Source organism: Muntiacus reevesi, chromosome 1 (genome assembly GCF_963930625.1).
Source record: "Muntiacus reevesi chromosome 1, mMunRee1.1, whole genome shotgun sequence".
Lineage (NCBI taxonomy): Eukaryota > Metazoa > Chordata > Mammalia > Artiodactyla > Cervidae > Muntiacus > Muntiacus reevesi.
The window spans coordinates 8,804,442-8,817,959 of NC_089249.1; the positions used below are offsets into that span (position 1 = coordinate 8,804,442).

Below are 13,518 nucleotides of genomic sequence, written 5' to 3' on the forward strand. Positions count from 1 at the left end.
AAGATCCTCTTGATGACAGTGAAAGAAGAGAGTGAAAAAGTTGGCTTAAAGAATGCTAACACATTCAGTTTTGTAAGTGTCTAGAATTAGTCAATCAGTTAGACTTCAATAAACTTTGGTGTGCATGTGTGCACTCTCCACCAACTCTTTTCAACTAAGATAGTGTAAGACTTTAATTCTGTAACTTTCACTTTGAGATATGTTTTGGTCATCTAAACCACATCTTTAAGAAACTTTTTGCCAGAATGATATCACTAATACATATCTTGAGGTCCTCTCCTCTGATCCTTTATTAGTACATAAAATATGGAAGAAAATAACAGCCACAGCCATGTTAACTAGACATTGTGCTCATTTTGAAACAAATACAAATATCAAATCATTATGTTGGGGGCTGCCCTGGCGACTCAGGGTAAAGAATCTGCCTGCCAGTGCAGGAGACACAGGTTCGATCCCTGGTCCAGGAAGACCCCGCGTTTGCAGAGCAACTAAGCCTGTGTGCCACAACTGTTGAGCCTGTGCTCGAGAGCCCAGGAGCTGCAACTACCGAAGCCCAGACGCCTGGAGCCTGCGCTCCACAGCGAGAGGACCACCACGATGAGGAGCCCGTGAACCACCACCAGAGAAAGGCCTTTGCAGCAGCGAAGACGCAGCACAGCCAATAGATAAGTAAATAAATTTTTTTTGAAAAATTATTTTTAAAAATCATTACATTGAACATCTGAAACTAATACAGTTGACCCTTGAAAAACATGGATTTGAACTGTATGTGTCCATCTGTAAACGGATTTCTTTTCAATACTAAATGCTACAGTACTACACCCTCCACAATTGACTGACCCTGTCAATGCAGAACTGCAGATACAGGGACTTGGAGGATGCAGAAGAATCTCAGACATCAAGGGCCAAGTGGAAGTTGTACACAGATTTTTCAGAATTTCAATTGTGTGGAGTTTCAGCACCCCTAACACCTGAGTTGTTCAAGGATCAATGGCTTAATGTTGCATGTCAATTATAGCTCAACTTTAATTTTTTTAATTTTCTATTTGTTTAAGATCAAAATGAAATGTCACAGATCCAGTCACCGAGCCCATAGACAGCTTGCCTGGGAGCCAAGTAGAGAGGCTGAGCTGTGCCCTCCTAAACTTGCAACATCACAGATGCCGTGATCAAGGTCACAGGGAGAAAGTTGATATGAAAAAGAAAATAACAGCGAATACCTTTTTCAAGAGAGCTATACGAATGGTATATATTTCATAAGCCTTTAAACATCTATCCTCCTGCTATGCTTACACCTGAAAAACAACCTGGCTGAGCATAAAATTCTCAAGCTGTACCTTTTATCCCCCAAATGTATAGTCATCATTCTACTTCCTTCTGCCATTTGTCTTCGCAGAAAAGAAGGCTAAGGCCAATCTGTATATTTTTCTTTAACAGATTTAAGGGGGCGAGGGGAACTATCTGGATGTATCTGAGCATCTTTATCTTTGCTTTCAAAGAATTTGTCCCAGTGTGTCTAAGTATGGCTTCTTTTCATGAATTTTACTGGTACAGACTGAGTCCTTTTCATGCTTATCTGGTTATTGCTGCTATATCAGCCAGTATTTAATTGTGGAAAACACAACCTACAAGTTTAAGCAGAAAGAGATTTATTACAGGGGATTAAGTTATTTAGTAAATTTCCAGAAAGGAAAAAACAGGCTCTAGACCTTCACTGTGCAATATAGGAGCCACATATAGCTACTGAGTGCTGGAATGTGGCTAGTCTTAAGTGAGATTATGTGTGCATCAGTACAAGAAAAAAAATGATATATTGATATGTGGAAATAAGAGTATTTGGGGATATACTGGGTTAAAATATATTACTAAAATTAATGCCACCTATTTCTTTAACCACAGCTACTAGAAAAATTTGGGCTTCCCAGGTGGCGCAGTGGTAAAGAATCCAACTGCCAATGCAAGACCCATGGGTTAGTCCCTGGGTCGGGAGGATCCCCTGGACTAGGAAATGGCAACCCACTCCAGTATTCTTGCTGGGACAATCCCACGGTCAGAGGAGCCTGGAGGCTGCAGTCCGTGGGGTCGCAGAGTCAGACACACACACACACTAGAAAAGCTGAGATGACGCATGTCATTCCATTTCCACAGGCTAGTGCCGCTCTAGACTGGCCTTCTGTGACTGCCTCCAAGAGGCACATCAGACAACTGGGCTGCCAATAAAGCCGCTGCTCCAGCCCTAGTCAGGGAGTGCAGTCAGGAGGCGGCCTGCCAAGACACCCACGGCAACACCTGCTGGCTCCAGAACTCAGCCACCTCTGCCCCCATCAGGAAGCTGATTGCCAAACGGAAAAGCTGTCTCCAGAGTTGCCTCTGCCACAGTCAGCACCAGCAAACTAGATGCCCCATGACAGCCCTGTCTGCTATTCTCCCACGTGTGTGTACATGCTCAGTTGTGTCTGACGCTTTGTGACCCCGTGGACTGCAGCCACAAGGCTCCTCTGTCCATGGAATTCTCCAGGAGAGAATACTGGAGTGGGTTGCCATGCTCTCCCCCAGGGATCTTCCCAACACAGGGATCGAACCCGTGTATCTTGCATCTCCTGGCAGGTGGAGTCTTTACCACTGCACCATCAGGGAAGCAATACTAGGAAGAGTGAGACTTGGCTCTGTATGCTATTAGAGGGCTGGAATGCATTTTGAGAGAGCCAATTTGCACAACTAGCACCGCTCCCATTAAAATCACTCTTGTTTCTTCAAAATGAACACAAATCCCTGTTGTATTGAATTGCTTTATGTCTACTCTGTGCTTTCCCATTATTCTTTTCTTTGGTCCAGAAAAACCTCTCAGGTTTCCTCTCAATGTTACCACTTCCAATGTCTACACTATTAGTTTGGCTCCTTAATTAGGATTTTCAATTTCCTACTAATTTTGGCTTCCCTGGTAGCTCAGACGGTAAAGAATCTGCCGGCCACGCAGTAGACCAGAGTTCAATCCCCAGGTCAGAAGATCCTCTGGAGAAGGGAGTATCTACCCACTCCAGTATTCTTGCCTGGAGAATTCCACGGACAGAGGAGCCTGTTGGGCTCCAGTCCACGGGGTCACAAAGGGTCGGACACAAGTGAGCAACAAACACACTAGTAAATATTAGTTTCCTGGGAATTCTACGATGAATAGTACAAAACTGGAAGTTACAGAAAGTATAGCTAGGGCCCCCAACCAAGTCCAGGGATGCTGTTCTTTTTTCTTCATCAGCAGCAGTTTTTCCCTTAGACCCCATGCCATGTTTCATTTTATTGCTTGCTTATCTTTGAAAGAAGAGCAATTAACCCTTAATTGGTATTTGCCAAGTACATATTATCCCGTTCTCTGTCCATTGTCCTCAAACCAAAGGCCAGTCAGTATCACACTGAACGTCTGATGCATTACCAATTGAGTTAGAGAGCATTACGCCATGGGGAACTATGGGGCAGTTCAGTGAGAGGATGTAGAAAGAATTTATTTTAGGATCTAGGCTTTGGTTGGGTGATTTGGCAGACTAGGCACTGTCATAAAGCAAGGGCAATTTTATAATTGGGAGTCTCAGTAAGTTTTATTTATAGGAGGGCAGAATGGAGCAAGGCAGAAGTTATAATGGCAAGGAAGCAGCTGTCACTCATTTTAGCTGGCAGAGGCTGCTTGGTATTTTGTGACTTGAACAACGTTCTTCTATTGTCTCTGTTCAGACATGATTACTAAGTGCTCTTGTGTTGATTGTGAAGCATCCTGGTCATGGAATGGCCTTGTCTAATGTTGATGGCCCGTGAAACTTCTTTTGTTCAACCAGAGCACATCAAGATGTAACTGTAAGTACACGCCAGCTTATAACGATACCAGGGACTCATTCCTGAATGTTAGGGACTGCTTCTCTCCTTTGCATCACTTAGGTGCTAGTATAATTCCACTCTGTAATCCATGTTGGGGGAAAACTGTTGACAGTTCCTCGGCCCAGCTCCCAGGATCAAGGAGAAATTTATCTAGTGCCACTGCATCTCTGCTGTTGGTTCTGTCATTCTCTGAACAGATGCAAAGTGCTCTAGCTTTTTAAAAGAATATTTATTTATCCATTTATTTGGCTGCTCCAGGTCCTCCATCTATATTGAAGCATGTGGGATCTTTAGTTGCAGTGTGCAGGGTCGCGTTTCCTGACCAAGGATGGATTGACCCAGGTCCTCTGCACTGGGAGCTCGGAGTTTCAGCCACAGGACCACGAGTGAAGTCCCTGTTCTAGGGCTCACCCCAAGGTGAAATGCACCAACCTCCATCCCTTCGTGCTTCCTGCCATTCATCTCTGGAAACTGCAGACTGTGAGAATGTGAGGAGAGAAAGACACCCATCGGAACAGTGAGAAGTGTGCTCCAGGCCCCTCCTCTAGCCACACCCACACTATACATGTAAGGTCAAAACATATCCTGCATTTTGAACCAGGGTATAGATAGTAGAAGACTGATAAAAACATTATTTTTTAACTAAAAAGAATTATTAAAAAGATAAAAAGAATTATTTTTTAATTTTTTAAACTGAAATATAGTTGATGTACAGTGTTATATAATTACAGGTATACAGTATAATGATCCACAATTTTAAAGATTATATTCCATTTATAATTATTATAAAATATTGTCTATACTCCTTATGTTACACAATATATTACTGTAGCTTATTCTATACATCTGTACCTCTTATTATTTTTAGACAAAAATACTTCCTCTATCTCAGGCCACACATGTTTCTCAATTCATTTCCATTGGCTGTTTAGTAAATGAAAGTTCTTCTAGATCTTCCAATACACTAAGCATGTGTCTTCTAGTTTTTGAATGTGTGTTGTCTTTTCTTTTTTGAAGAACAGGTACTGGGAACTTCTAGACCAGTACCATGATTTTCAATTGGAAACTTGCTAACCCACATTTGCATTGAAAATGTTACTACCCTGACCAGTTTTCCATGCCCAAAGCTCCAGAGAACTGTCTGTTACCCACCTATCCCTTGCTTACTTAATCAATTTATCAAACGGGCTAACCTCACTGGTGTTCACCAGATAATATTAGTAATTTTATTTTTCTCTAATCACTCCTTCTCGACATGCTGTGACAAATTACCCTTCCTCACCTCTAGGAAATATCTCAATCCTACCCCGGCAGATTTGTAAAGCTACTTTCAAGAATTAAAACTCATTAGACCCAGAGGAATCGGGTGGAGAGGGAGGTGGGAGGGGGGATCAGGATGGGGAATACATGTAACTCCAAGGCTGATTCATGTCAATGTATGACAAAACCCACTACAATATTGTAAAGTAATTAGCCTCCAACTAATAAAAATAAATGAAAAAAAAAAAAAACTCATTAGGGAATTCCCAGTGTCTAGGACTCCGCTTGCACTGCAGGGGGCATGGGTTTGATCCCAGGTCTGCGAACTAAGATCCCACAAGCTGCTTACCGCAGCCAAATAAACCTCACAACTCATTTTAAAAGTCCTGTTTAAAACTTCAATCACATACACAAACCAGAGTCCCCTATCACCACACCCGGAGCCCCACCCCAACCAGAGACACAGTGACTAGAACCTTCTTCTTCTTGTTGCTCAGTCGCTAAGTCATGTCCAACTCTATGACCCCATGGACTGTAGCCCACTAGGCTCCTCTGTCCGTGGGACTTTTCAGGCAAAAATACTGAAGTGGACTTCCATTTCCTCCTCCAGGGGACCTTCCTGACCCCCGAACTGAACCTGTGTCTTCCGTATCTCCCGGACTGGCAGGCCTAGAGTGTGGAAAGGAAGTACTATCAGTCCTTCCTCCATCTCCTCTGCTCTCCTTCCCCTCCCGCTGCTTCTGGCTTCTCCAGGGTCAGAGCATAAGGCACAGGGATGAGAGGAAAAGGAGAGCGTTTCTTTCAGGGTTGGCACTGTTACAACAAAGCAGACCCCGGTCTTGGGGTAGGAGCCCACTTGTTGGCTCTCCCCAGTGGGGTCATTTGTGGGGCTTTCAAAGGTTCCCAGTGGGGACGGTCTGGCTAGAAAGCCCCACTTAACACTGATGCATTCTCCCACTTCTCCCAGAAGCTTCTTGCGAACAGCTCAACTCCTGCTCAGAAATATACCAAAGAGCAATTTATTGCTGGGTCTCTTCACACCATCAGCAGAGCTCCTGGTTCAGGGTCAGTTATCTTCCTCTGTAACTCCTAGAACACGCATGTCCTCACCACTGGAAATTCCGGTAGTGCAGACAGGCTCATGATAGCCTTCTTCACTCATTTAGAGATGGGTTGTAGTTCTGACCAGCCTCCCACATGCCAGACTCATAAGGCAGGAGGTAAGCCCCAGGTCCCATTTATTCATATGCCTAAATTTCACAAGACACATATCCATTTCTCCATGAATTCTCTCATCTTGCCCTATTCCAATCCCAGGGTACCACTGGAGCCCCAATTCTCTCAAAGGTCTCCCCATAAGAAGAGAAAGGGAAATGCCACAATAGTGTGCACTCCCAGAGAGTCTTTAATCAAACCCTTTCTCCTGCATCAGCTGGAGGTGTGTGATGGAAAGTTGATACACAATCAACTTTTTGCTGTCTTTTCACAATTTCTGCATGGATACGTCTAGTGCTAGCTAGCACCTCATTCAGAAACCTAGGGATACTTATCATTTTTGTTCTCAACATTGAAGCTTCAGATGAAATATCAAGACACCATGAAAAGTCCATTTGATATCCTGTCACACTTAAAACACACTGCGACGCCTTCCATATAAGCCCTCGGCCCTCGCCAGGGCTATGTGCAGACTACACAATGGTAAACAGAAAAGCTGTGACTATTGGCACAGCCCTGCGTCTGGGCTGCTGAGATAAGACTTTGGGAAAGATTCAAACCACAGCCTTTTGCAAGAGTTACACAATCACTTCCGACCCACCCTCCTACTGAATTCATTTCAGAAAACTGAACATTCCTTAGGAGGCTATCATACAATTAAAGTAGAAAGGGTTATAATCAATGTGCAGGAATATCCTTTGGGGGACTGAAAATATATCACATGAAAAGACTTAATTAATTAGCACAAAATAGCTTCATATAGTTAAAGGCCAGTCTGCAGAGAAGGGATTAAAATCCTTCTTAATCATCCCAAGGAAGATGTTATGGAAGCCAGTTTGGGACCTGATGATATTTGTTCATTCACTCATTCATTTGCTGAGTTCCTGCTTTGTTCCAAGCTCTGAGCTGGCCTGGTGTTGCCATGACAATAATATTTGGCCCTTGTCTTCAAGGAGTGCAAAAAAATCTTCATAATGGAATAAACTGACAGAGAAAGTAGGACAACACCCCTGGATCCCGCATTTGCATATCCTGGATGACAGTAAGGAGTCCTTAGTCACTCAGCTCAGTTCAGTCACTCAGTCGTGTCCGACTCTTTGCGACCCCATGAATCGCAGCACGCCAGTTATCTGTGATGGAAACCAAAGACAGAATACTGTAATTTTAGGATTCAGAAGGGTAACATTCCAGGTAACCTGTGGGCTAAATAGATGTTGCAGAGGAGAGCCAGGCTAGAGCCTCCTTAAAGAGATTCCATCCGAGAACTCTACCCACCAGGGTCCAGATGGCTTCAGCAGAAAGAGGTTCAGTTCAGTTCAGTTCAGTCACTGAGTCCTGTCCGACTCTTTGCAACCCCATGGACTGCAGCACTCCAGGCCTCCCTGTACATCACTAACTCCTGGAGTTTACTCAAGCTCATGTCCATTGAGTCCGTGATGCCATCAAACCATCTGGTCTTCTGTCGTCCCCTTCTCCTCCTGCCTTCAATCTTTCCCAGCATCAGGGTCTTTTCCTATGAGTCAGCTCTTCACATCAGGTGGCCAAAGTACTGGAGTTTCACCTTCAACATCAGTCCTTTCAATGAACACCCAGGACTGATCTCTCCTAGGATGGACTGGTTGGATCTCCTTGCAGTTCAAGGGATTCTCAAGAGTCTTCTCCAATACCACAGTCCAAAAGCATCAATTCTTCAGTGCTCAGCTTTCTTTATAGCCCAACTCTTACATCCATACAGGACTACTGGAAAAACCATAGCCTTAACTAAACTACCTTTGGTGGCAAAGTAATGTCTCTGCTTTTTAATATGCTGTCTAGGTTGGTCATAACTTTTCTTCCAAGGAGTAAGCATCTTCTAGTTTCATGGCTGCACTCACCATCTGCAGTGATTTTGGAGCCCCAAAAAATAAAGTCAGCCACTGTCTCCACCGTTTCCCCATCTATTTGCCATGAAGTGATGGGACCGGATGCCATGATCTTAGTTTTCTGAATGTTCAGTTTTAAGCCAACTCTTTCACTTCCCTCCTTCACTTTCATCAACAGGCTCTTTAGTTCCACTTCACTTTCTGCCATAAAGGTAGTGTCATCTGCATATCTGAGGTGATTGATATTTCTCCCAGCAATCTTGATTCCAGCTCGTGCTTCATCTAACTCAGCATTTCTGATGATGTACTCTACATATAAGTTAAATAAGCAGAGTGACAATATACAGCCTTCATGTACTCCTTTCCCAATTTGGAATCAGTCTGTTGTTCCAAGTCCAGTTCTAACTGTTGCTTCCTGACCTGAATACAGATTTCTCAAGGGCAGGTCAGGTGGTCTCCTATTCCCATCTCTTTCAGAATTTTCCATAGTTTATTGTGATCCACACAGTCAAAGGCTTTGGCATAGTCAATAAAGCAGAAATAGATGTTTTTCTGGAACTCTCTTGCTTTTTCGGTGACCCAGCAGATGTTAGCAATTTGATCTCTGGTTCCTCTGCCTTTTCTAAAACCAGCTTCAACATCTGGAAGTTCATGGTTCATGTATCATTGAAGCCTGGCTTGGAGAATTCTGAGCATTACTTTGCTAGCGTGTGAGATGAGTGCAATTGTGCGGTAGTTTGAGCATTTTTTGGCATTGTCTTTCTTTGGGATTGAAATGAAAACTGACCTTTTCCAGTCCTGTGGCCACTGCTGAGTTTTCCAAATTTGCTGGCATACTGAGTGTAGCACTTTCACAGCATCATCTTTTAGAATTTGAAATCGCTCCACTGGAATTCCATTACATCCACTAGCTTTGTCTGTAGTGATGCTTCCTAAGGCCCACTTGACTTCACATTCCAGGATGTCTGGCTCTAGGTAGTGATCACACGATCGTGATTATCTGGGTCGTGAAGATCTTTTTTTGTACAGTTCTGTGTATTCTTGCCACCTCTTCTTAATATCTTCTGCTTCTGTTAGGTCCCGACCATTTCTATCCTTTATTGAGCACATATTTGCATGAAATGTTCCCTTGGTATCTCTAATCTTCTTGAAGCGATCTCTAGTCTTTCCCATTCTATTGTTTTCCTCTATTTCTTTGCACTGATCACTGAGGAAGGCTTTCTTATCTCTCCTTGCTATTCTTTGGAACTCTGCATTCAAATGGGTATATCTTTCCTTTTCTCCTTTGCTATTCACTTTCCTTCTTTTCACAGCTATTTGTAAGGCCTCCTCAGACAGCCATTTTGCTTTTTTGCATTTCTTTTTCTTGGGGATGGTATTGATCCCTGTCTCCTGTACAGTGTCACCAACCTTCATCCATAGTTCATCAGGCACTCTATCTATCAGATCTAGTTCCTTAAATCTATTTCTCACTTCCACTGTATAATCATAAGGGATTTGATTTAGGTCATACCTGAATGGTCTAGTGGTTTTCTCCACTTTCTTCAATTTCAGTTTGAATTTGGCAATAAACAGTTCATGATCCGAGCCACAGTCAGCTCCCGGTCCTGTTTTTGCTGACTGTATAGAGCGTCTCCATTTTTGCTGCAAAGAATGTAATCAATCTGATTTCAGTGTCAACCATCCGGTGATGTCCATGTGTAGTGTCGTCTCTTGTGTTGTTGGAAGAAGGTGTTTGCTATGACCAGTGTTTCCTCTTGGCAAAACTCTATTAGCCTTTGCCCTTCTTCATTCTGTACTCCAAAGCCAAATTTGCCTGTTACTCCAGGTGTTTCTTGACTTCCTACTTTTGCATTCCAGTCCCCTATAATGAAAAGGACATCTTTTTTGGGTGTTAGTTCTAGAAGATCTTGTAGGTCTTTATAGAACTGTTCAACTTCAGCTTCTTCAGCATTACTGGTCGGGGCATAGACTTGGATTACTATGATATTGAATGGTTTGCCTTGGAAACGAACAGAGATCATTCTGGCATTTTTGAGATTTCATCCAAGTACTGCATTTTGGACTCTTTTGTGGACTATGATGGCTACTCCATTTCTTCTAAGGAATTCTTGCCCACAGTAGTAGATATAATGGTCATCTGAGTTAAATTCACCCATCCCAGTCCATCTTAGTTCGCTGATTTCTAGAATGTTGGTGTTAACTCTGTCATCTCCTATTTGACCACTTCCAATTTGCCTTGATTCATGGCCCTAACATTCCAGGTTCCTATGCAATATTGCTTTTTACAGCATCAGACCTTGCTTCCATACCAGTCACATCCACAACTGGGTGTTGTTTTTCCTTTGGCTCCATCCCTTCATTCTTTCTGGAGTTATTTCTACACTGATCTCCAGTAGCATAATGGGCACCTACCGACCTGGGGAGTTCCTCTTTCAGTGTCCTATCTTTTTGCCTTTTCATACTGTTCATGGGGTACTCAAGGCAGGAATACTGAAGTGGTTTGCCATTCCCTTCTCCAGTGGACGACACTCCGTCAAAAGGAGGTTACCCAGTATGAACTGCTGGAGGAGGACTGAGGACACGTCACAAGAGAGTACCTCTCAGAAATGTTTCAGTCAGAGAGCTCCAACAGGGTGTCCCCAAAGAACCAACAAAAGCACTTCGTTTGAAAAATGGTCAGCAGTTGTATATTGACTATGCAGAGGGTTTTTTGCAGACTAGACTAATTAAGTTTAAAAAAAAAAAAAATGTCCCTCAACTTCTAGCCCCTCCTCACCCCTAACCCTGCATCTGGCAGGCAGGTGCAAAAGGTGAAAAGAGGAAGAGAACAAAAGCAGACTTTGCCTCCCCCTTTCCCACTTCAAGTCTCTGGGAACACATGGAAGGAGAATCTTTTCATTAGACATGTGATTAAAATCTTGATTTGGACTGGGCTGGAATTTTTAATACCTGAAATTGCTCTAATCCCCCACATCCAGAGAAACAAGAACCTGAGACACCATGAGGAGTATGGAACGCAGTTTATGTAAAGGTTTGATTTGAAGGCAGTGTTAAGAAGAAATGAAGTGGTTTGCTACTGGCATAACACCCAAAGTCAATTGTTCTTCTTGTTGTTCAGTCACTCAGTGGTGTCTGAAATGCTACCCTATGGACTGCAGGATGCCTGGCTTCCCTATCCTTCGCTCTCTTCCAGAGTTTGCTCAAACACATGTCCATTGACTCCACTGATGCCACCCAACCATCTCATCCTCTGTTGTCCCCTTCTCCTCCTGCCTTCAACCTCTTCCAGCATCAGGGTCTTTTCAAATGAGTTGGCTCTTCCCATCAGGTTGCCAAAGTATTGGAGCTTCACCTTCAACAACAGTCCTTCCAATGAATAGTCAGGGTTGATTTCCTTTGGGATGGACTGGCTTCATCTCCGTGTAGTCCAAGGGACTCTCAAGAGTCTTCTCTAGCACCACAGTTCAAAGGCATCAATTTTTGGTGCTCTATGGTCCAACTCTACCTAACTACCCAAAGCCAGTACATCCAATATACTGATCACATTTGCAGGCAGTGTGCGGGGTTGGGGGGTGGTACATCTCTAGTATCCTTTAAGAACCTAAATATTGTCCATGAGATGTACACTTGCTCAAAGAAGACCAGTAGACACATAAAGATAACATCATTCCATCTCTGAGAGGCTAGAGAGCAGCCTTTAATGAATACGATTCTGTACAGAGATTTATCTGTGCAATGGCATCTAAACTTCTCAAGGAGCATGAGTTCTATACTGTGCTTTGCTTTGTTTAATGTCAGACTTGAGTTAGGGTTTGACGAGTAAGTTTGGTTTTAAGTGAGGAAAGGAGGGAAAGTATTCCAGGAGGAAAGCATTAGGCAAAGAAATAAATATAGACTAAATGTTTGTGTTCCCCACAAAATTAATTTGTTGAAACCTAATCCCAGTGTGAAGATATTTGGAGGTGGGACCTTTGGGAGGTGATTAAGCCATGAGGGTGGAGCTCTCAAGAATGGGATTAGTACCCTTATAAAGTGACCCCAGAAATACTCCTCATCCTTTCACCATGTGAAGACATATATGAATCAGGAAGCAAGCTCTCCCCAGATGCCAAATCTGCCTTGACCTTGGACTCACCAGCCTCCAGAATGGTGGCAAATAAATTTCTGTTGTTTATAAATCACCCAGTCTATTATATTCTATTTTAGCTGCTGGAACATATTGACAGAAGGAAAACAACAGCATAACAGGTGGGAATGAACAGGGCAACTGTAAGTAAAAGAGATCAGAGGTACTTGACTATAGAGCAAAAGAGGAGTGTCCAGGAAACAGGAATAATAAGGTTACCTAAGTGGGGCAGAGTCTTTAAAGATGGAAAAAAGAAGTTTGGGCTTATTGCAATGTATAGTAAAGAACCATTAGACTTTCTGAGACTGAGAATTGAACATAAAAGTGTGTTGTTCAGTCCATGAAAATAAGCAAAATGAGTTAGAAGAGAGGAGTTGAGGTGAGAACAGCTCGGAATTTGTTGCCAAATTCCTATGTTGACTCTGCTTTTTGAACAGAAGCTGGGACCTGTGATCTGGCAAATAGGCTGGACTGTAGATTAACAAAACAGAGTACCTGAATTGAGGACATCCCAGAAAATCTTTGCTTATTATAAGTACAGGCATGAGGCAATTAGGAAGTATTATTTCTTAACCCCTCCATCTTTGTTATAACGTGGTGTAAGATGAGACCTCCCCGATATTTCTGAAACTGGCTACTCTGGGGACAAGCAGGAAATTATTTAGCAACAGTTGCATCATTGTGAGATTTCATTCTTTACTGTAGCTATGCTGTTAGCTAGACTTCTATTTACAGCCATTCATCACAGTTCAGTTCAGTTCAGTTGCTCAGTCGCGTCCGACTCTTTGCAACCCCATGAATCCCAGCACGCCAGGGCTCCCTGTCCATCACCAACTCCCACAGTCTACCCAAATCCACGTCCGTTGAGTCAGTGATGCCATCCAACCATCTCATCCTCTGTCGTCCCCTTCTCCTCCTGCCCTCTATCTTTCCTAGCATCAGGGTCTTTTCAAATGAGTCAGCTCTTGGCACCAGGTGACCGAAGTATTGGAGTTTCAGCATCAACATTAGTCCTTCCAATGAACACCCAGGACAGACCTCCTTTAAGATGGACTGGTTGGATCTCCTTGCAGTCCAAGGGACTCTCAAGAGTCTCCTCCAACACCACAGTTCAGAAGCATCAATTCTTCAGCGCTCAGCTTTCTTTATAGTCCAACTCTCAAACCCACATATGACCACTGGAAAAAA

General features: G+C 43.2%; 1 long non-coding RNA gene across 2 annotated transcripts in view; it reads right to left on the reverse strand.

Annotated features, from left to right (window-relative positions):
- LOC136159123 (uncharacterized) overlaps positions 1-13,518 on the reverse strand; it is a 102,025-nt gene that overhangs the window by 29,269 nt on the left and 59,238 nt on the right. The gene's annotated exons all lie outside the window — the stretch shown is intronic.